Source organism: Pseudophryne corroboree, chromosome 1, assembly GCF_028390025.1.
Source record: "Pseudophryne corroboree isolate aPseCor3 chromosome 1, aPseCor3.hap2, whole genome shotgun sequence".
NCBI lineage: Eukaryota > Metazoa > Chordata > Amphibia > Anura > Myobatrachidae > Pseudophryne > Pseudophryne corroboree.
The window spans coordinates 213,750,391-213,775,739 of NC_086444.1; the positions used below are offsets into that span (position 1 = coordinate 213,750,391).

A 25,349-nucleotide genomic window follows, 5' to 3' on the forward strand; every position below is an offset into this window, starting at 1 on the left:
GAAACGTCCTTGCATGGAACTTGCCGAAGGGAATGGCCTCGTAAGTTGCCACCATTTTCCCCCGAACCCGAGTGCATTGATGAACTGACACTCTTTTCGGCTTTAGCAGGTCTCGGACCATATTCTGGAGGTCCTGGATTTTTTCCCATGTGAGGAAAACTTTCTTTTGTTCCATGTCCAGTATCATGCCTTGGAACGTCAGTCGAGTTGTCGGAACCAACTGTGACTTTGGCAGATTGAGAATCCAACTCTGTTGCTGAAGCACTTTCTGAGAGAGTGACACGTTCTCCAGTAGTTGTCTTGACCTTGCTTTTATCAGGAGATCGTCCAAGTATGGGATAATCGTGACTCCTTGCTTGCGCAGGATCACCATCATTTTCTGAAACTGATAATGACAATCCTGTACCGCGAATCTCAGGTACTCCTGATGAGAGGTATATATGGAGACATGAAGGTAAGCATCCTTTATGTCCAGTGACACTATAAAAACCCCCCCTTCCAGGCAGGCTATCACCGCTCGGAGCAATTCCATCTTGAATTTGAATCTTTTCAAGTACAGGTCTAGGGATTTTAGATTTAAAATGGGCCTGACCGAACCATCCGGCTTCGGGACCACAAATAGGTTTGAATAATACCCTTTTCCCTGTTGGCTCAGGGGAACCCTGATAATCACTTGCTGTTGACACAACGTTTGAATTGCAGCCAGCACTACTTCCCGTTCTGGGGTAGAAGCTGGTAAGGCCGACTTGAAAAATCGACGTGGGGCACCTCTTCGAATTCCAGCTTGTAACCCTGGGAGACTATTTCTATCACCCAAGTGTCCACATCTGACTGAACCCAGACTTGGCTGAATAGTCGAAGGCGTGCTCTCACCTGTGCGGACTCCCGCAGGGGAGCCCCAGCATCATGCGGTGGACTTAGCGGAAGCCGGGGAGGACTTCTGCTCTTGGGAACTAGCCGCAGCAGGTGTCCTCTTGCCTCTACCCTTACCTCTGGTGAGGAAAGAGGAGCCCCGACCTCTTCTGGATCTATGCGACCGAAAGGACTGCATCTGATATTGTGGGGGTTTCTTTTGCTGTTGGGTAACAAAAGGTAAAAAGGTCGACTTACCTGCGGTAGCTGTAGAAACCAGGTCCGCGAGGCCATCCCCAAACAATACATCACCTTTGTAAGGTAAAACCTCCATATACCTTTTTGAGTCTGCATCCCCCATCCATTGGCGGATCCATAAGGCTCTTCTTGCCGAAATAGCCATAGCATTGGCTCTCGAACCCAGTAATCCAATGTCTCTTTGAGCGTCCCTCATATATAAGACTGCGTCCTTAATTTGAGCTAATGTTAACAAAATTGTATCCCTATCTAGGGTATCAAGGTCAGCTGACAGTGTATCTGTCCAAGCTGCTACTGCACTACATACCCTTGCCGACGCAATTGCCAGTCTAAGCAAAGTACCAGTATGAGTGTAGATAGACTTTAATGTAGTCTCTTGCCTGCGGTCCGCAGGATCCTTGAGGGCCGCTGTGTCAGGGGACTGTAGCGCCACCTTCTTGGAAAGGCGTGTCAAGGCTTTGTCCACTGTGGGAGAGGATTCCCAACGTACCCTGTCCTGTGTAGGGAAAGGATACGCCATAAGAACCCTTTTGGGAATCTGCAGCTTCTTATCTGGAGTTTCCCATGCTTTTTCACATAACTCATTAATTTCATGTGAAGGAGGAAAGTTTATAACCTGTTTCTTTCCCTTAAACATGTGTATCCTCGTGTCGGGCACCGCGGGCTCATCAGTGATATGTAAAACATCTTTTATTGCAATAATCATGCACTGAATACTTTTTGTCACCCTGGGGTGCAATCTTGCTTCATCATAGTCGACACTGGAATCAGAGTCCGTGTCGGTATCTGTGTCCCCTATTTGTGAGAAGGGACGTTTCTGAGACCCCGACGGGTCCTGTGAGTCGGTGCCATCCGTAGATTGAACACCTGTCGACACCCTGGACTCTGCTTTGTCCAGCCCTTTATGTAGTGAAGCTACACTTGCATTTAACATATGCCACATATCCATCCAATCCTGAGTCGGCACTGCCGACTGTGACACACCACTCATCTGTTCCACCTCCTCTTTGGATAAGCCTTCCACTGCAGACATGCCGACACACACGTACCGACACCCCACACAAACTGGGATATAACTATAAGGGGACAATTCCCTAATGAAGGCCCTTTGGAGAGACAGAGAGAGAGAATGCCAGCACACACCAGCGCCAAACTGACCCAGGAAAACCCAGACAGCGCTTTTATATATATATAAATTGATTTTCCCCACTCACTGCGCAAATTATGTGCCCCCCTCTCTTTTTTCAGCCCTCTGAGCTCTTCAGCAGGGGAGAGTCCGGGGAGCCAGCGTTCTCTGCAGCTTCTGTGGAGAAAATGGCGCTGATTAGTGCTGAGGGATCAAGCTCCGCCCCCTCTAGTGGCGGCTTCGGTCCCGTTCTGTATCTGAAAATAATGGCGGGGAATCGTTTATTTACTGCCTCAGCAGCCTAATAACATCCTTTTGTGCCAAAACGAGGTTTATTGCTGCCCAGGGCGCCCCCCCTGCGCCCTGCACCCATCAGTGCCATGTGTGTGTGTGTGTGTGTGTGTGTGTTATGTGGGAGCAATGGCGCGCAGCTTACTGCTGCGTGCTTACCTCAGGAAGATCTGAAGTCTTCTGCCGCCTGACGTCTTCTTTCTTTTCTAATACTCACCCGGCTTCTTTTTTCCGGCATCTGTGAGGAGGATGGCGGCGCGCCTCCGGGACGAACCCCAGGGTGAGACCTGTGTTCCGACTCCCTCTGGAGCTAATGGTGTCCAGTAGCCTAAGAAGCAGAGCCCTTAAACTCTTAAGAAGTGGGTCTGCTTCTCTCCCATCAGTCCCACGATGCAGGGAGTCTGTTGCCAGCAGTGCTCCCTGAAAATAAAAAACCTAACAAAATAATTTTCACAGAAAACTCAGGAGAGCTCCCTGTAATGCACCCTATCTCCTCTGGGCACAAAATCTAACTAAGGTCTGGAGGAGGGGCATAGAGGGAGGAGCCCTACTAGAAAGTTCTTTTAGGTGCCCATGTCTCCTGCGGAGCCCGTCTATACCCCATGGTCCTTACGGAGTCCCCAGCATCCTCTAGGACGTAAGAGAAATCTAGATATACAAGGTAAACACAGTAAATAAGTACAATTAACAGAAAATTGCAATACAGCTTCACACCACTGAATTCTTATGGTTATTGATATGCACAAATGCTTATCTAAATTAAAGTGGCTGAAAAAATGGGTGTATGTTCGGTAGAGATGTGCAGCGGGCATTTTTCGGGTTTTGTGTTTTGGTTTTGGATTCGGTTCCGCGGCCGTGTTTTGGATTCGGACGCGTTTTGGCAAAACCACCCTTTCGAATTTTTGTCGGATTCGGATGCATTTTGGATTCGGGTGTTTTTTTTCAAAAACCCCTCAAAAACAGCTTAAATTATAGAATTTGGGGGTAATTTTGATCCTATAGTATTATTAAGCTCAATAACCATAATTTCCACTCATTTCCAGTCTATTCTGAACACCTCACACCTCACAATATTATTTTTAGTCCTAAAACTTGCACCGAGGTCGCTGGATGATTAAACTAAGCGACCCAAGTGGGCGGCACAAACACCTGGCCCATCTAGGAGTGGCACTGCAGTGTCAGACAGGATGGCACTTAAAAAAATAGTCCCCAAACAGCACATGATGCAAAGATAAATAAAAAAAGAAAAAGAGGTGCAAGATGGAATTGTCCTTGGGCCCTCCCACCCACCCTTATGTTGTATAAACAGGACATGCACACTTTAACAAACCCATGATTTCAGCGACAGGGTCTGCCACATGACTGTGGCTGAAATGACTGGTTGGTTTGGGCCCCCACCAAAAAAGAAGCAATCAATCTCTCCTTGCACAAACTGGCTCTACAGAGGCAAGATGTCCACCCTCATCCTCATCACCCGATTCCTCACCCCTTTCACTGTATACATCCTCCTCCTCACAGAATATTAATTCGTCCCCACTGGATTCCACCATCACAGGTCCCTGTGTACTTTCTGGAGGCAATTGCTGGTAAATGTCTCCACGGAGGAATTTATTATAATTCATTTTGATGAACATCATCTTCTCCACATTTTCTGGAAGTAACCTCCTACACCGACAAGGTGAGCGGCTGCACTAAACACTGTTTCGGAGTACACACTGGAGGGGGGCAACTTAGGTAAAATAAAGCCAGTTTGTGCAAGGGCCTCCAAATTGGCTCTTTTTCCTGCCAGTATACGTACGGACTGTCTGACATGCCTACAGTGATGCTGTCACTCATATAATCCTCCACCATTCTTTTAATGGTGACAGAATCATATGCAGTGACAGTAGACATGTCAGTAATCGTTGGCATGTCCTTCAGTATGGACCAGATGTCAGCACTTGCTCCTGACTACCCTGCATCACCGCCAGCGGGTGATTTTGGAAATGTTATCCTTTACCTGGCAGCTCCAGTGGTGGTAGAAAATGAAGGAGGAGCTGTTGGCGGGTCTCGTTCCGCTTGACTTGACAATTGTCTCACCAGCAGGTCTTTGAACATCTGCAGACTTGTGTCTGCCGGAAAGAGATATACAACGTAGGCTTTAAACCTTGGATTGAGCACGGTGGCCAAAATGTAGTGCTCTGATTTCAACAGATTGACCACCCGTGAATCCTGGTTAAGCGAATGAAGGGCTCCATCCACAAGTCCCACATGCCTAGCGGAATCACTCTGTTTTAGCTCCTCCTTCAATCTCTCCAGCTGCTTCTGCAAAAGCCTGATGAGGGGAATGACCTGACTTAGGCTGGCAGTGTCTGAACTGACTTCACATGTGGCAAGTTCAAAGGGTTGGAGAACCTTGCACAACATTGAAATCATTCTCTACTGCGCTTGAGTCAGGTGTATTCCCCTCCTTTGCCTATATCGTAGGCAGATGTATAGGCTTTAAAAGGCCTTTTGCTGCTCCTCCATCCTCTGAAGCATACTGTATAGAGGGTTAAATTCCACCTCGTTACCACCTCTTGCTTCAGCTGATGGCAGGGCATGTTCATGAGTGTTTGCTGGCGCTCCAGTATTCGGCACGCGGTGGCTGAATGCCGAAAGTGGCCCGCAATTCTTCAGGTCATCGACAGCATCTCCTGCACGCCCCTGTCGTCTTTTAAAAAATTATGCACCACCAAATTAATTGTATGTGCAAAACATGGGATGTGCTGGAATTTGCCCACATGTAATGAACGCACAATATTGGTGGCATTCTCCGATATCACAAATCCCCAGGAGAGTCCAATTGGGGTAAGCCAATCTGCGATGATGTTCCTCAGTTTCCGTAAGAGGTTGTCAGCTGTGTGCCTCTTATGGAAAGCGGTGATACAAAGCGTAGCCTGCCTAGAAATGAGTTGGCGTTTGTGAGATGCTGCTACTGGTGCCGCCGCTGTTGTTGCTGCGGGAGGCAATACATCCACCCAGTGGGCTGTCACAGTCATATAGTCCTTAGTCTGCCCTGCTCCACTTGTCCACATGTCCGTGGTTAAGTGGACAATGGGTACAATTGCATTTTTTAGGACACTGGTGACTCTTTTTCTGACGTCTGTGTACATTCTCGGTATCGCCTGTCTAGAGAAGTGGAACCTAGTGTTAGGATCTCCTGCTCTGTGCTGCCACGTCGCCATGGCAACCGGGAGGCAAGTTTAGCGAAGTAACCTGAGCGCAGCTGATACTCTGGTCCGGGTTTTTACTGTGTAGTGGTTACAGGCTCTGTGCACGGCAGGGAATCCGGCGCTGGTTTTGTGCTCACAGTCTGTGAGGTCTGAGTGGGGCGTGGACAGCACCTGCTATATAAACCATCCTCTCAGGCTAGGCAAATGCTGCTGAATCTTTGTTTGTTAGTCAGTTCCAGAGAGTTAGCTAGTACTGTGTGACTTTGTATTTACTTGTTGCTTACTGCGAATAGGCCTTGGGATTCGGTACTTCATTCTGCCAATACGGACCTAGCAGTAAGACTGGAGTCAGTTGTTTGACCTGCTGGGGTTCTTTTGCTATTCTGTGAACCCAGCAGGTTTGTGGCTGTACTCTCAGACCTGCTTGCTTAATCCTCCCTCACTGTGCAGGGCGTCCAGGTGTCAGTTTAGTGGCAGTAAGCTGAACCTGTGCCCTGCAAGTGGGGGTTAGGATTGTGGATACTCTCCTTGTGTCTATATTTCTATCTCTGACCAAGGAGTTTATTCCCACACCCGTTGGTAACCCTTTGGGGTTTTTTCTGTTGCTCTTAGCAACATCATTTCAGGTGCTCCACATGTTAAATCACTACACCTCGCTTCATTGTCCGCTCTATTCCATCTGAGCATTCCTGACACTAGGGAGACACCCAATTCCTGAGCCTTTGGGCTTCTCCGTTCACTTTGTGTTTATTAGTTATTCCATCACCTCCTGTGTATGTTATGTTATACTGTCTGTGAGTTCGTTTGCTTTGCTTCCCTCTCTGTTCATACACCGGTATACTCCTGTTAGCACTGGTGTGCGTAACATATTCAGCAGCCCTACTCCTGTTGAAATTTTGTGGGAATATGGAGCATACCCCTCAAAATACTTTGCAACAGGTGGTCGATCAGGTGCAGGTCCTGACTCGACAATTTAATGAGATGTCCATTAAAATGAACACCCCGCAGGCCACCAGCGGAGCTCCCGCAGCAGCAGCGGCAAGTTCAGGGGTTAAGGAGCCGAAAGTAAATCTCCCGGATCGTTTTTCTGGAGATCGCTCACAGTTCTTTTGTTTCAAGGAGAGCTGTAAGCTATATTTCAGGCTTAGACCCCTGTCTTCTGGGTCGGAGATTCAGCGGGTGGGCATGGTGATTTCCTTGCTACAAGGAGACCCACAGGGCTGGGCATATGGGTTACAGCCTGACTGTCCGTCGCTTAAAAGTGTTGATGCTTTTTTTACGGCACTGGGCATTTTGTATGATGACCCTGACAAGATGGCTTCAGCCGAGGCTCAGATTACAGTTCTTAAGCAAGGGCGACGGCCAGCTGAGGTTTATAGTACGGAGTTTCGGAGGTTGGTTCATGATACCCAGTGGAATGACCCAGCCCTGAGAAACCAGTACCGAAGGGGCCTTTCTGACCAGATAAAGGACCAACTGGTACAATATCCCTCGCCTGATAGCTTAGATCAGCTCATGCAGTTATCCATCCGGATGGATAGACGGCTGAGAGAGCGTAGGCTTGAAAGGGAGACCGCAGTTTCCTTTTTTCCCAAGGGAACCTCAGACTCTGAGGAATATTCCGAGGAGCCTATGCAGATTGGGGCTACCTGCCTCTCCTCGCGTGAGAAGACGCGGAGGAGACAGCAGGGTTTGTGTTTGTACTGTGGGAATAAAGGTCATGTTGTAGTATCATGCCCAGAAAAACCGGAAAACTTCAGGGCCTGAGGGTGATGGGAAATATCCTGTCAGGCCAGAAGTCAGAATTTCCCAAAAAGACTTTTCTCATTCCGGTGACTTTGGAGATCCTAGGTCAAACTGTCAAGACTGAGGCCTTTGTTGACAGTGGGGCCAATGGGGTTTTCATGGACCGTCAATTCGCCCTGGAACACTCTGTTCCCTCAGTACCTTTGGCATCAGAGATTGAGATCTGTGGGTTAAACGGGGAACCATTGTCCCAGGGTAAAATTACCTCCTGCACCAGCCAAATTCCTTTGTTTATTGGAGCCACACACTCTGAAAAATTGTCTTTTTATGTGACTGTCTGTTCTTTTGCCCCATTGGTTTTGGGGTTACCCTGGTTAAGGGCCCATAACCCTCAATTTGACTGGGTCTCTGGGGAGATTCTTAGTTGGGGAGGTGATTGTTTCAGGAGTTGCTTGAGCCTTCCAGTCAGGCTCTCGCAGCTAAGTTTGCCAGGATTGCCAGGATGTTATGCAGATTTTGCGGATGTGTTCTCCAAAAAAGTTGCGGAGGTACTACCTCCCCATCGCCCCTATGACTGTGCCATTAATTTGTTGCCGGATGCTAAGCTTCCCAAGAGCAGGTTGTACTCCCTGTCACGTCCTGAGACTCAGGCTATGGCAGAGTACATTCAGGAGAACTTGGCTAAGGGATTTATCAGACCCTCACAGTCCCTAGTTGGGTCGGGGTTCTTCTTCGTGGGTAAAAAGGACGGTTCGTTGCGACCCTGCATCGACTTCAGGGAATTGAACAGTATCACGATTTAAAACTCGTACCCACTGCCTCTCATTTCGGTTTTGTTTGACCAGCTTCGTACTGCCACCATTTTTTCTAAGATTGACCTACGCGGTGCTTACAATCTAATCCGAATAAGAGAGGGGGATGAATGGAAGACTGCCTTTAATACCCACTCAGGGCATTATGAATATTTGGTGATGCCTTTTGGGCTCTCTAATGCCCCGGCAGTCTTCCAGGAATTCATGAACGATGTGCTCAGGGAATATTTGGATAGATTCTTAGTTGTTTATCTAGATGACATCCTAATCTTCTCTCATTCCCTGGAGGAACATCGGAAGCATGTACGCTTAGTCATCCAGAAACTCAGAGACCACCAGCTTGGGGCGAAGCTGGAGAAGTGCGAGTTTGAAGTCCAGCAAATCGCATTTCTAGGGTATATTATCTCCTCAGAAGGTTTCCAAATGGAGGGTTCTAAGGTACAGGCAGTCCTGGATTGGGTGCAGCCCACTAGTTTGAAGGCGCTTCAGCGTTTTCTGGGCTTTGCAAATTTTTATAGACGGTTTATCGCTGGATTTTCGTCTATAGTGGCCCCCTTGGTGGCACTCACTAAGAAAGGGGCGGATGTTGCTCACTGGTCTTGTGAGGCCAAAGCGGCCTTTGCCCGTCTCAAAAGGGCATTTGTCTCGGCCAAGGTGCTGCGACACCCAGATCCAGAGCGTCCTTTTGTGGTAGAAGTGGATGCCTCTGAGATAGGTATTGGGGCAGTGCTCTCTCAGATGGGGGTGTCTGATAATCGCCTTCATCCCTGTGCTTACTTTTCCCGTAAATTTTCGTCTGCTGAGATGAATTATGATGTGGGTAACCGGGAATTGTTGGCTATAAAGGATGCACTCGGGGAGTGGAGACACTGGCTTGAGGGGGCTAAGTTTGTGGTCTCAATTCTCACCGACCATAAGAATCTGGCATATTTAGAGTCAGCGAAGCGGCTCAATGCCAGGCAGGCACGATGGGCTTTGTTTTTTGCTCGCTTTAATTTTTTGATAACATATCGCCCTGGGTCAAAAAACATCAAGGCTGATGCGCTCTCGCTGAGTTTTGCTCCAGTTCAAGAGACCAACGAGGAGCCATTGCCCATTGTGTCCCCATCATGTATTAAAGTGGGCATTACCCAGGACCTCTTGTCATTAGTCCTTAGAGCACAGGAGCAGGCTCCTCCAGACCTTCCGGTAGGTCTCTTGTTTGTGCCTCCTAGGTTAAGACAGCGAGTGTTCCTGGAATTCCATGCCAAGAGGTCGGCAGGGCATCCGGGTATTGCCAGAACTCGGGAGTTGCTGTCTAGGGCAGTGTGGTGGCCCTCGGTGGCTATGGATGTGGATCAGTGGGTTCGGGCATGTGACGTTTGTGCCGAAATAAAACTCCTAGAGGGGTTCCTGTCGGCCCATTACATCCACTCTCTATTCCGTCTAAGCCATGGACCCACATTTCCATGGATTTTGTGGTGGACTTGCCCAAATCCTCGGGGGTGACAGCCATTTGGGTTGTCGTTGACAGGTTTTCGAAGATGGCGCATTTCGTTCCACTGGTTGGGTTGCCATCGGCCAGACGCCTGTCTGAGTTATTTATGCAGCATGTTGTGCGCCTCCATGGGTTGCCACTTGATGTGGTCTCTGACCGTGGATCCCAGTTTGTGGCCAAATTCTGGAGGGCATTTTGTTCTGATCTCCAGATTTCTGTGAGATTGTCATCAGGCTACCATCCACAGTCTAATGGGCAGACTGAGAGGGTGAACCAGTCCTTGGAGCAGTTCCTCTGGTGTTATGTCTCCAAGTGTCATACTGACTGGGTTGCTCATCTGTCCATGGCGGAGTTTGCCTATAACAACGCGGCTCACTCTGCTACAGGGATCTCTCCCTTCCTTTGTGTGTATGGGACAATTCTTTTGACCCCCTGGATTCCACGCCTGGTGGTTCCTCTGTTGTTTCGGTCCTTAGGGGTATTTGGAGGAAAGTGAAGAAAGCCCTTGTGTCTGTATCATTAGTGACCAAAAGGGTTTTTGATAAGCGGAGAAGACCCTGCAGCTTCAAATTAGGAGACTTCGTCTGGTTGTCCACCAAGAATTTGAAGTTGAGACAGCCATCTCATAAGTTAGGCCCCCGGTTCATCGGCCCTTATAAGATCACCAGGGTTATCAATCCGGTGGCATTTCAGTTAGATCTGCCCCGTTCATTGGGTATCAATAAAACATTTCATTGTTCCCTTTTAAAACTGGCGGTTAGTAATCCTTCTTCCAGTGGAAGACCTTCTCCTCTTCTGATACGGGGTCAGAGGGAGTTTGTGGTTGAAAGGGTTCTTGACTCCAAGATGGTTCGGGGTCAGCTGTCATTTTTGATGCACTGGAAGGGGTATGGCCCGGAGGAGCGGTCGTGGGTGCGCAGTTGTGATCTTCATGCCCCCAGACTGATACGCTCTTTCTTCTCGCAGTTCCCCGATAAACCCGGTGGTAGGGGTTCTTTGACCCCTCGTCAGAGGGGGGGTACTGTTAGGATCTCCTACTCTGTGCTGCCACGTCGCCATGGCAACCGGGAGGCAAGTTTAGCGAAGTAACCTGAGCGCAGCTGATACTCCGGTCCGGGTTTTTACTGTGTAGTGGTTACAGGCTCTGTGCACGGCAGGGAATCCGGCGCTGGTTTTGTGCTCACAGTCTGTGAGGTCTGAGTGGGGCGTGGACAGCACCTGCTATATAAACCATCCTCTCAGGCTAGGCAAATGCTGCTGAATCTTTGTTTGTTAGTCAGTTCCAGAGAGTTAGCTAGTACTGTGTGACTTTGTATTTACTTGTTGCTTACTGCGAATAGGCCTTGGGATTCGGTACTTCATTCTGCCAATCCGGACCTAGCAGTAAGACTGGAGTCAGTTGTTTGACCTGCTGAGGTTCTTTTGCTATTCTGTGAACCCAGCAGGTTTGCGGCTGTACTCTCAACCTGCTTGCTTAATCCTCCCTCACTGTGCAGGGCGTCCAGGTGTCAGTTTAGTGGCAGTAAGCTGAACCTGTGCCCTGCAAGTGGGGGTTAGGATTGTGGATACTCTCCTTGTGTCTATATTTCTATCTCTGACCAAGGAGTTTATTCCCACACCCGTTGGTAACCCTTTGAAGTTTTTTCTGTTGCTCTTAGCAACATCATTTCAGGTGCTCCACATGTTAAATCACTACACCTCGCTTCATTGTCCGCTCTATTCCATCTGAGCATTCCTGACACTAGGGAGACACCCAATTCCTGAGCCTTTGGGCTTCTCCGTTCACTTTGTGTTTATTAGTTATTCCATCACCTCCTGTGTATGTTATGTTATACTGTCTGTGAGTTCGTTTGCTTTGCTTCCCTCTCTGTTCATACACCGGTATACTCCTGTTAGCACTGGTGTGCGTAACACCTAGATGGGATTTGGTACCGGGGACACACTACCTCAAGCAATTCTCTAAGTCCCTGTGAACTAACGGTGGATACCGGACGCACGTCTAACACCAACATAGTTGTCAAGGCCTGAGTTATCCGCTTTGCAACAGGATGACTGCTGTGATATTTCATATTCCTCGCAAAGGACTGTTGGACAGTCAATTGCTTACTGGAAGTAGTACAAGTGGTCTTCCGACTTCCCCTCTGGGATGATGATCGACTCCCAGCAGCAACAACCGCAGCGCCAGCAGCAACAGCAGCAGTAGGCGTTCCACTCAAGGATCCATCGGAGGAATCCCAGTTAGGAGAGGACTCGTCAGACTTGTCAGTGACATGGCCTGCAGGACTATTGGTGTTAATGTCTAAGGAGGAAATTGACATTGAGGGAGTTGGTGGTGTGGTTTGCAGGAGCTTGGGTACAAGAGGAAAAAGGGATTTAGTTGTCAGTGGACTGCTTCCGCTGTCACCCAAAGTTTTTGAACTTGTCAATAACTTCTGATGAATGCGCTCCAGGTGACGTATAAGGGAGGATGTTCCTAGGTGGTTAACATCCTTACCCCTACTTATTACAGCTTGACAAAGGCAACACATGGCTTGACACCAGTTGTCCGCATTTCTGTTGAAATAATTCCACACCGAAGAGCTGATTTTTTTTTTGTATTTTGACCAGGCATGTCAATGGCCTTATTCATCCCACGGACAACAGGTGTCTCCCCGGGTGCCTGACTTAAACAAGCCACCTCACCATCAGAATCCTCCTCGTCAATTTCCTCCTCAGCTCCAGCAACACCCATATCCTCATCCTGGTGTACTTCAACAGTGACATCTTCAATTTGAATATCAGGAACTGGACTGTGGGTGCTCCTTCCAGCACTTGCAGGGGGCATGCAAATGGTAGAAGGAACCACCTCTTCCCGTCCAGTGTTGGGAAGGTCAGGCATCGCACCCTTCAACACATTTGGACTCTCCTTGGGGATTTGTGATTTAGAACGCACAATTCTTTGCTGTGCTTTTGCCAGCTTAACTCTTTTCATTTGTCTAGCGGGAGGATGAGTGCTTCCATCCTCATGTGAAGCTGAACCACTAGCCATGAACATAGGCCAGGGCCTCAGCCGTTCCTTGCCACTCCGTGTCGTAAAATGGAATATTGGCAAGTTTACGCTTCTCCTCAGACGATTTTAATTTAGATTTTTGGGTCAATTTACTGAACTTTTGCTTTTTGAATTTTACATGCTCCCTACTATGACATTGGGCATCGACCTTGGCAGACGACGTTGATGGCATTGAATCGTCTCTGCCATGACTAGTGGCAGCAGCTTTAGCACTAGGTGGAAGTGGATCTTGATCTTTCCCTATTTTACCCTCCACATTTTTGTTCTCCATTTTTTAATGTGTGGAATTATATGCCAGTAATATATCTGGAATTAGACGGCGGTAATGTCTGGAATTAGATACCACTACATCAGTGATGGCTAACCTTGACACTCCAGCTGTTGTTTAACTACACATCCCAGCATGCCCTGCTACAGTTTTGCTATTTGGGCTTGCTAAAACTGATGCAGGGCATGCTGGGATGTGTAGTTCAACAACAGGTGGAGTGTCAAGGTTAGCCATCACTGCATTAGATAGATACCAGATACCACTGTGACTGGAATGATGCACAGTGACAGGACACTACCAGAGCACCCTACAGCAGCAAGATGCAGCACTGGACTATTAGTAATGTACTGTAGTATACTGAGCACCACAATGCAGCACAAGACAATGAGCAGTGATACTGAGCACTGATGAGGATAATACTGAGAAGAACTGACACTGAGCAGCAAGATGCAGCACTGGACTATTAGTAATGTACTGTAGTATACTGAGCATCACAATGCAGTACAAGACAATGAGCAGATATACTGAGCACTGATGAGGATAATACTGAGAAGAACTGACACTGAGCAGCAAGATGCAGCACAAGACACAGGACTATTAGTAATGTACTGTAGTATACTGAGCACCACACTGCAGCACAAGACAATGAGCAGTGATGCTGAGCACTGATGAGGATAATACTGAGAACTGACACTGAGCAGCAAGATGCAGCACAAGACACAGGACTATTAGTAATGTACTGTAGTATACTGAGCACCACACTGCAGCACAAGACAATGAGCAGTGATACTGAGCACTGATGAGGATAATACTGAGAACTGACACTGAGCAGCAAGATGCAGCACAAGACACAGGACTATTAGTAATGTACTGTAGTATACTGAGCACCACACTGCAGCACAAGACAATGAGCAGTGATACTGAGCACTGATGAGGATACTACTGAGAAGTTGAACTGACACTGAGCAGCAAGATGCAGCACAAGAGAGACACACTACTAGTATTACTGAGCAGCAATAAGTAAGCACTGATACTGAGCAATGATATTGAGATTTCCACTGAGAGAACGTTGCCACATCCTCTCCGCTCTCTCTACAATGCACGAGTGAAAATGGTGGCGACGTGTGGCTCTTTATATGGAATCCGAATCTCGCGAGAATCCGACAGCGGGATGATGACGTTTTCCCTCGTTCGGGTTTTCCGAGTCAGGCGGGAACAACCGAGCCCGCCTCGGACCCGTGTAAACCACATGGAGTTTGGGGGGGTTTGGTTCTCGGAGAACCGAACCCGCTCATCTCTAATTGTTCTGGTCACTCTCCATTCATTATGGGTTGCGGGTTTGCAGTCATAATTCGGGCTGCATCCTACCGCCCTGACCAGTACAGATGAACTGTATTAATGAAGCCACAATGGGCCGGGCATATCAGGGAGCCCCACCTGGGTATATATGGTACCAAATATATATCCTCAACAGTGGGCTTATTGAAAGTATAGAAGAAAGATGGCGGTACTCCTACTCTTAGTATTACAGGTATTGCTTAGGGATATATGGTACCGATTATGTATCCTAAGTCGTTTTATTTGTTGGAGGATAGATACGGAAGAAAGATAGCGGTGCTTCTGCTGTTAGTGTTGTTGTGGTTATACCATCCTAGTGGTTCTATAGGCCCCTACAACACTCTGTATTCCTTGGAGGTCGCCCTTCCAGGTACTAACCAAGCCCAAACCGCTTGGCTTCCAAGATCAGACGAGATTGGGCATATTGGGTGTGGTATGGTAGTAGAGTCACTGAACCGATATGGAACACTAATGAGAGAGCACCTGAAATATTAGAGAAATAATGAGAGGACGAGAAAAAGGGACAGGAAAATGAAGGGAAGAGAATCACATAAATTGTAGGAATATGCAGGACAGTAGTCCCAGATAAAGGGAAAAATAAATCATAGTATGGTGAATCTGCTGTGTTAGGCAGGAATATACTCCTGGATCTCAGATGAGAGTTCACCAAATAAGTACAGTAAAAGAAAAAGATTCTACGAAGCAGAGCAAAATATGATAATGAGTAATGCAATTGCGAGTATTCATTCGTTAGGTCTTTTTAGTATTGTATTGCAAAAGACACTACGTGAGAAGTATGTAGTGACTAATGCACTGTTTATGGCTCAAATTGGAAATTTACCAAATAGGGAGACTATTGCTCAAACATTTATAAAGACTCTAACATAAATTGTAAGATAATTTATATACCCTAAAGTTCTAAGGATAAAATCCCTGAAACATTATATGTAGGATGTAAAAGTAAAAAGAGGAGTGACGATATCAATAATAGTAATCATGCCCAATGCTATTTCCCAGACTCCTGGGGGATGGGCTAACAAATGGGGGAGGAGCCAGAAGCTTGGTTGTTTTGGCTGGCTCAGTTGTGCATATATTGGACAGACTATATGGTAAACAGAAAAAATGAGGAGAGGAGAAATATATGTATATATACTGGACCCAAAGAAGCGTGGATATTAAATAGCCGTGGAGATGAGGTAGCATCTGGATTTCTCCCAAACTCCTACGGATACCTGTGATCAGCTGGGATCATATGTGCATCCAGCGGTACCGTAGTCCCAGGTGGGGGTCCAGGGGAAAACGCGTTTCACCCGGTAAACGGACTTGTTCAATTCCAGGTAATGCCACATGGTTGTGAAGCTAAATAGGGTTTAAATACCCTTCTTAGGTACGTCCCCATGGTGTGTGTGGGGTAGGAGTTATCCTTAGAATTAGCCTATCTCTAATAGTCATACCAGATCGGCCTTTGGATACATAAGCGTCATATGGACAAGCTGGTTGCTTAGCAACATGTAAATAAGTAAAAAATGACCCCTTTCGTTTTGAACAATACAGGAAGCCGTAACTTGACGCAGAAGCATTCATAGGCTCACCGGGTTAGATTATCCCTGATATGGCTTGACTCGAACCCTTCCCCCGTATACCTCATGGGGGCGTGCACAAGAAGGGCACAAACGTACATACACAATAAGGGCATAAACGTACATATGTATTACTGTTCCAAAATGATCATCTGAATGTAGTGTGACCTCTCGGGACTCAGCAGCACTTGAGTGATCTATCACACGTATTACAACCGGCTTTCAACCTAGCCTATAGCGGTTGCTCGGCAACAGTCCAAACATAGTAACTAATCCGGATCTCATTCATAAGAGACGGCCAGTTACCATGGTTACCTTCTAGATCCCCGGATGTCCACTCCTCTTTGCACTTAGAGGCGTTCATCTCTTTAGAAGGTTTCCAGCATGACTAAACTCGTGCAAGATAACGAATGTTGCTTAGCAACAAGTGCACACAGAAGGATCTTGCAGAGCATGACATTGTGGGTCAAATGGGTGTCTATGAACCTTAGGATGGATCTGAAGTATAAATAAAAAAATTTTGGGACATATAACTCCAATCACTTCCCGTTTACAATACCCTGGTCTACTCATGACTGTCTGTTTTCTAAACCAAAAGGACAAGGAGCACATTAATCATATCCGTGCAGGAATGTAATCGATGGTAGATTGCTGGTTGCTTAGCAACAGGTATGCAAGTAGGAAATGATCCTTCCCTTCCTGAACAGCACAGGAAGTTGTAATATGACGCTTATGTATCCAAAGGCCGATCTGGTATGACTATTAGAGATAGGCTAATTCTAAGGATAACTCCTCCCCCACACATACCATGGGGACGTACCTAAGAAGGGTATTTAAACCCCATTTAGCTTAACAACCATGTGGCATTACCTGGAAGTGAACAAGCCCGTTTACCGGGTGAAACGCGTTTTCCCCTGGACCCCCACTTGGGACTACGGTACCGCTGGACCCACACATGATCCCAGCTAATCACAGGTATCCGTAGGAGTTTGGGAGCAATCTGGATACTACCTCATCTCCACGGCTATTTAATACAGGTTGAGTATCCCTTATCCAAAATGCTTGGGACCAGAAATATTTTGGATATCGGATTTTTCCGTATTTTGGAATAATTGCATACCATGATGAGATATCATGGCGATAGGACCCAAATCTAAGCACACAATGCATTTATGATTCATACAGTATACACCTTATATAAACAGTTTGAAGTTCATTTTAGCCAATATTTTTAATAACTTTGTACATTAAACAAAGTGTGTGTACGTTCACACAATTCATGTATGTTTCATATACACCTTATACACACAGCCTGAAGGTCATTTGATACAATATTTTTAATAACTTTGTGTATTAAACAAAGTTTGTGTACATTGAGCCATCAGAAAACAAAGGTTTCACTATCTCACTCAAAAAAGTCCGTACTTCGGAATATTCCGTAATTCGGAATATTTGGATATGGGATACTCAACCTGTATCTACACTTCTTTGGGTCCAGTATATACTGTACATGTATATTTCTCCTCTCCTCATTTTTTCTGTTTTCCATATAGTCTGTCCAATATATGCACAACTGAGCCAGCCAAAACAACCGAGCTGCTGGCTCCTCACCCATTCGTTAGCTCATCCCCCAGGAGTCTGGGAAATAGCATTGGGCATGATTACTATTATTGATATCGTCGCCCCTCTTTTTATCTATACTTCCTACATATAATGTTTCAGGGATTTTATTCTTAGAACTTTAGGGTATATAAATTATCTTACAATTTATGTTAGAGTGGTATAAGTTTTTGAGCAATAGTCTCCCTATTTGGTAAATTTCCAATTTGAGCCATAAACAGTGCATTAGTCACTACATACTTCTCACGTAGGGGCCAATATTTACTAATATTCGTGTTTGAGTTGGTTTGTGTAGTGTTTAAACTCGTTTTGTATCGGGTGCATTTTCATGCAACTTTTTGAATCCATATACGCAAAGTTACGAAGCAGTCGACTTTATGGTTTTCGTGTTATCCGATGTCGATGCCAGTCATTTTTTTTTGGCACATTTACGGACGTCATTGTCATTTGCGTACGTGTTTTTGTTGGATTTGCTGGGTTTTTTCCTAAGTTAAACGCGGCAGGGTTTTTTTTTCCCGCGGCCGCATTTTCACTTTCAGTTTCGATTTTCATCCCCGTTCGTGATTGGTTGTGTTTCATATGGTAGGAGTGTCTGTGCGCACAGGCCCGGCGCTACCCGCTCAGCGAAGGGATGCAGTGCAGGGAGGCGCTGGGACGGATAGGCGCTTCCCCTGCTCTGCATTCCTTCCCTGCTGCGCCGTCCTGTCCCCCCTCCTGCTGCTGCTGCTGCCAGTGCTGTGTCTGTCACTGTATGACAGGCACTGGCAGTGGGCACCTGCAGCATGAAAAGCCTCCTCCCTCCCCTCCCCTCACCTGTGCTGTGTGACAGCGCCGAGTACGGGACAGAAGGGGGCGGAGCTACACAGGATGGAAGGGGCGTGGCTAAACGACCAGAAGGGGGCGGAGCTACACGGACCAGGCTGCTGTACAGAGGGAGACTGGCTTAGGTAAGTGGAGGGTGAGAGAGGTGTGTGTGTGTATATGGTGGGTGTGTATGTGTGTGTGTGTATGTGTGAATTGTGTGTGTGTGTGTGTGTGTGTGTGTGTGTGTGTGAGGTATGTCTGTGCGCGCGCTTTATGGACGCTACTACTGGGGGGGCATTACGTATAACAACGCTACTACTGGGGGGGGCATTACATGTAAGAACGCTACTACTACTGGGGGGGCATTACGTATAAGGACGCTACTACTACTGGGGGGGGGCATTACGTATAAGGACGCTACTACTACTGTGTGGGGCATTACGTATAAGGACGCTACTACTACTGGGGAGGTGCATTACGTATAAGGACGCTATTACTACAGGGGTGCACTACGTATAAGGACGCTACTACTACTGGGGGGGGCATTACGTATAAGGACGATACTACTACTGGGGTGCACTACGTATAAGGACGCTACTACTACTGGGGGGGGGCATTACGTATAAGGACGATACTACTACTTGGGGGCATTATGTATAAGGACGCTACCATTACTGGGAGGGCATTACGTATAACAATGCTACTACTGGTGGGAGGGCATTACGTATAAGGATGCTACTACTGCGCGGAGCATTATGTATAAGGACGGTACTACTACTGGGGGCGCATTACGTATAAGAACGCTACTACTACTGGGAGGGCATTACGTATAAGAACGCTACTACTACTGGGAGGGCATTACGTATAAGGACGCTACTACTACTGGGGGGACATTAAGTATAAGGACGCTACTACTACTGGGGGTGCACTACGTATAAGGACACTACTACTACTGGGGGGGCATTACGTATAAGGACGCTTCTACTTCTAGGGGGGAATTACGTATAAGGACGCTTCTACTACTGGGGGTGCACTACGTATAAGGACGCTACTACTACTGGGGGGTATTACGTATAAGGACGCGTCTACTACTGGGGGTGCACTACGTATAAGGACGCTACTACTACTGGGGGGCATTATGTATAAGGATGCTACTACTACTGGGGGGCATTATGTATAAGGACACTACTACTACGGGAGGGGGCATTATGTATAAGGATGCTACTACTACTGGGGGGGATTATGTGTAAGGATGCTACTACTACTGGGGGGGCATTATGTATAAGGACACTACTACTACTGGGGGGCATTATGTATAAGGACGCTACTACTACTGGGGGGGCATTATGTATAAGGATACTACTACTACTGGGGGGCATTATGTATAAGGATGCTACTATTACTGGGGTGCATTACATATAAGGACGCTACTACTACGGGTGGGGCATTACGTATAAGATTAATAAGATTGTGCTACATTGTGGCGTAATTTTAAATGGGGGTACTATTGTGTGGCCATGCCCCTTACTTGTGAGACCACACCCCTTTTCCCGGCGCGCGCCAAAGGAATATGGGAGGGCGCAAATTTATAGTTTGCAGAGGGGCACCGAACACCCTAGCACCGGCCCTGTGTGCGCAACCATATAAATACGCCCCAAACCGTCCGCACCTCGTGGGTTTAGTTAGTGGTGAGGAGGAGGGAGGTTGTGCTGTGGAGGTAGGTGAATTTGTGGTTTGGTGAGGAGTGTTGGTAGCGATTTCTGAGTGTGGTATTGTGTTTGAAAGTCGTTTTGTCATTCTTGTTGTCTTGTATTTTGTGGTTTTGTCTCAATTTTAGTCCAAGTTATTTTTCTTTATAGTCCCTTGTCAGTGTTTGTGTGTGTGTGTGTGTGTGTGTGTGTGTGTGTGTGTGTGTGTGTGTGTGAGTTGTGTAGTGGTAGTGGAGGAGTGTGTTGTTTGTCTTTTTTTTTCCCTGTGTTAACTGTTTAGACACACAATTATGTGTGACTCAGAGGTGGAGGGTGTGAGTGAGGGGGAGGAGGTGAGTGTTAGTGAGGTTAGTGAGGTGGAGGAGGTGGGTGAGGTTGCTGCAGCAGCCTCAAGTGATAGTGACAGTCAGAGTGCTCCGCAGCCACGCACCACTACTAAGACTGGGCGGAATGTTAAGTTTAGTTTTGCTGAAAATGTGGCATTGGTGCATGAGCTGATTAAGTATCAGAGGCAGCTATTTGGCCCTGAGTCCGCCAAGGTTCCAACACGGAGGAAGAATGAGTTGTGGGCGAAAGTAGTTGCTGCTGTCAATAGTGAGGGGGTGGTCAAGCGGACGTAGGACACATGCCGCAAACGGTACTATGACATAAAGCGACGTATCAAGTCCAAAATGGCCAAGGAGGCCAAGTCGGCTCGGAAAACCGGTGGTGGACAGCCCTATATTGCAAGTTATCTGGAGTATGAGGAGCCCATGCGGAGTGTAATACCTCCAGAAGTTGTCTCTGCAACCCATGTCCGGGATTCCGATAGGCCAAGGAAGAATGGTGAGCATGTGTATTTGCATTTAAAAAAATATATATATATTTTGTAATCTGTGTCATGTGACGTTGCATATTACTCCCATCTCCAAGTGTGTGTCAGCAAATACATTGTTTTGGTTCATGTTTTAGATAAAAGCCAATGTAACATCTTACTTTATTGTATGTCATGTGTTTTTCAGACAGATATTTAGCATGTGTAGTTTGGACTTGGTGTGTCTCTGAATTGTCCTGCAATAATGTTTTCCTTTTGGGCATTTTTTACGGTAAAAATTATGACTATGGCCCTCATTCCGAGTTGATCGGTCGCAAGGCGAATTTAGCAGAGTTACACACGCTAAGCCGCCGCCTACTGGGAGTGAATCTTAGCTTCTTAAAATTGCGACCGATGTATTCGCAATATTGCGATTACTAACTACTTAGCAGTTTCAGAGTAGCTCCAGACTTACTCTGCCTGTGCGATCAGTTCAGTGCTTGTCGTTCCTGGTTGACGTCACAAACACACCCAGCGTTCGCCCAGGCACTCCCACCGTTTCTCCGGCCACTCCTGCGTTTTTTCCGGAAACGGTAGCGTTTTCAGCCACACGCCCCTGAAACGCCGTGTTTCCGCCCAGTAACACCCATTTCCTGTCAATCACATTACGATCGCCGGAGCGAAGAAAAAGCCGTGAGTAAAAATACTTTCTTCATAGTAAAGTTACTTGGCGCAGTCGCAGTGCGAACTTTGCGCATGCGTACTAAGCGGATTTTCACTGCGATGCGATGAAAAAGAACGAGCGAACAACTCGGAATGAGGGCCAATGTTTTATATATAAGTGATCCATGTTTTTTTTTTTTTTATAAGTCGAAAGTCGTTGTCATGTTAGAGGCTGGAGTACTGGAAAGTGGTTTGTAAACCACTTACATGTGTAATGTCATCTTTAGAGAATGTTATGTATGTATTTTTTATTGTTTTTTATTTATTTTTTTTGCTTGTATTTGTACCGTGACACCATACTGCATTTTTTTTATTCAAAAAATTTGCTGCATTTTGTTTTTGCTCATATAGTGGTAATGTGTCTTTGGAGTGCCACATCACAGAGCAAATTAGATATTGCATCTGTAATATTTTTCCATCCAATACAAAATGAAGTTGTGTTTTTTTTTAAATAAAAAACCTTTCCTTGAACTTGTGGCCTATGTCAGTGTCCTGTACATGTTTTCCTGTCTTGATGTTGCCATAGTGCATATGTGTTTTGTTTTTTGTTTTTTTTTAAATTTTTGTATTTCTGGTCCTTATGTTTGTTTGAATTAAAAAACAAGCATTTCTAAATGTTAAAATGTTTATAAGCATAATGGGTGGATGTATACACAATAGCATGATTTATGAATATATTTCATTTTATACAGTGTCTGAAAAAAGCAGAACTACTCGTCGGCCAGTAGATCCTATCACATCTGATGATATTGACACTGCGGAAGCAGGTAAAGTGTCCATTGTAGCATAGGGTATGCTTGTAAAGGAATGGCCATAACAAAATTGCACTTTCATTAAAAGGTCCATCAAAAGAAGTATGGAGCAGCAGAAGTGGCACTTCTGTAAAACATCACCACAAAAAGCCTGTGGCCGAAAAGAAAGCAAGGTCGTCTGTCCCGGCACAAACACAGCAGGCTACCCCGCCACGAAGATTATCGTCCGTATGTTCTGTCCCCCCACTCCAAATTTTGGACACACCTCCAAGACGTCATCCACGCTCCCCTCATCTTGATTGTGAGTATCAAACTGAAAAAAAAAGTGTAAAATGTCAGAACATAATCAAAATCAGTCATAACCGCATTAAGTCAAAACACATCCAAAACAAAAATAATTACTGCAGTAAGGAAAAGCTGAAATGGAATCCAAACTAAATGGCCTTGTCCACATCCAGCAAAGATATGTATGTCCACTTGAGTCATACAGTATGACATTGGGTATAAGATGCTGCAACAAAAAAGCATGTTGGTTTGTTTGTAAAAAGTAAGTTTGTTTTTCCAAAAATCTCATGTGTGCTTGAGGTAACATTGCAAAATGCATACAAAAACATTACTATGTTTGTTTGAACAAAGCTATAAGGTAACACATTATGTATTCCAATGTTTTTTTTATGGTGGAGTATGTGTGAGCTACAATAAAACTAAAGTGTTTGCTTTCACAATTAAGTAACCAGACACATTTGCCACAAACAGGCATATGTATGTATTTAAGCTATGAGTGATGATGTTGCTAGCCAGAATAGTTGAAAGCAACAGTGAATGACATGTGTTCCATGTGTAGTGATTTTTTAACATTTAACAAACATTTGGATAGCTAACGGAGATATGTTTAACATTTCAGCTTCGAGTCCTGGGAACAGCATCCCTCCGCAAAAACACCAACACAGTGACATGGAGGAGACAAACATCTTAGAAATGCAGCCATTAATGCAAGGAATGAGCCCCCCAGCACCTGTGAGTACAGCACCACAGCAAAGCACACCACCACCACAACACAGCCCAACAACACCAGGAACACAAGGCCCTGATCAGGTGTTTTGGACTATTTGGGCTAGACAGCAGGCCACTAATGAAGATTGCCTGCGTAAGCAGACACAAATGTTTGCAAGCCTACCATCTCACCTCAGAAGAATCTCAAGAAATCTGAGTAGACAAAATGAGCAAACAACCAGAATAGGCAATACCATGGAACTCATGCGTACAGACATTACACAGGTCATGGGCAACTTACAGCGCATAATGGAAGAAAAGCACAGACTAATGGAAGAACAGCACAGACTAATGGAAGAACAGCACAGACAACATCAAAGTTATATGAGCATTTTTCAAAACAGTCAAAAGATTAATGAGAGTTTATTCCGAATAGTAGACAATCAAAATGCTGCTACACGTGAACTCAATGCCACCCTCACTAACCTGAATGAAACACTCAAATGCATGCACCAACAGCAAACAACCAGCAGTTCTGGTACGACTACTCCAAATATCACGCCAGTCTCATCACCACCAAGACGGTCCACCAGAGCACGCCAACATGACAGTGCTAAAGGCAAAGGGCAGGACAAGCAGCCACAAAAAAAAAACGTAAAAAAACAAGTCAGACATTTGTGATAAGTAACTCAAAATAGTTAGCAAGTTTTTTGATGCTTTACAAAATATCACACTTAGCTCCTTGACCCTTTTTTTAACATCATTAATTATAAGTGGCCCAAAATAAATTAAAAAAATAGTACGCACATTTATTCCTTTTCATTTTTTGGGGGTATTGGAGGAGGGAAATGTTGATGGAGCCACACATACATGTTAGCAGGAAGTTAACTGACCACTTGATTTTTTTCTAATCATTACTCTTTCTAGATTCCAATCATTCTCTTTGCCTGCAGACAATCCAAATTACAATGTTAGTGATACATATCTTAGCTATCTTATCTATACAACATTACAAGATGAACACAATTGAGTGGCGTAAAAAGCTTGTAATATGTTGCCTTTGTTTTGTTTGAAAAACCTTGTCCAAATGAATGTCAGTATTGTTGGGACATGTTTGTGTGTGTTAAAAATTATTAAGCATGTTTTCACACATGATGCTGAAACAAACAAATATGTACTTTTACAACAAAAAACAAAAACTGTGTATAATAATGTATATGTGTGGCAAACTGTGTATTTACTTACACATCATCAAGTTTACAGCATCAAACATTAGGAAATAAATTATTCCTGATTACAGTAAGTTTGTGAGTCTTAAATATGATGGTGCATCACACATAGGGACACATGTATTCCTCAAGGCTAACATATTATATGTTGAGGAGTGTTTTTTGGGAACACAGGTTCTCAAACTCGGCCCTCAGGAACCCACACAGTGCATGTTTTGCAGGTCTACTCACAGAATCACAAGTGACATAATTTGCTCCACCTGTGAACCTTTTAACATATGTCTGTGAGTAATTCATACACCTGTGCTTCTATTGGGTTATGAGAAAAACATGCACTGTGTGTGGTCCTGAGGGCCGAGTTTGTGAACCTGTGCATTAGGACGTTACACACAATGATAAAGTGAAATACTAAATGGATGATTTGGGCTTGTAAGAAATTAGCACTGCAAGATTTTGATCAATTATTCAGACTTAATGCATGCCACTCATAATCTATTGTTTTGATATTAAAAATACACACAATACACATGCGACATTTGTTTATCATATAGCGAGGGTATGTTTGTATGTGTCAAGGAGACAGACACATTCAGAGTAATGGATTTTGTTAAAAAAGGCAAAACATCTATTTATGAATACACATCAAATGAAATAAGCAAACCAAGCTTACCTTAGAAATAGCGATTGATGATCTGTTGCCTAACCTGCCTCCCTACATCAGTACTCCAAGTATCA

At 45.6% G+C, this 25,349-nt stretch overlaps 1 pseudogene; it reads right to left on the reverse strand.

Moving 5' to 3' along the window:
• Positions 1–14,740: 14,740 nt before the first annotated feature.
• On the reverse strand, positions 14,741–14,858 carry LOC134952504 (5S ribosomal RNA; annotated as a pseudogene).
• Positions 14,859–25,349: the final 10,491 nt, after the last annotated feature.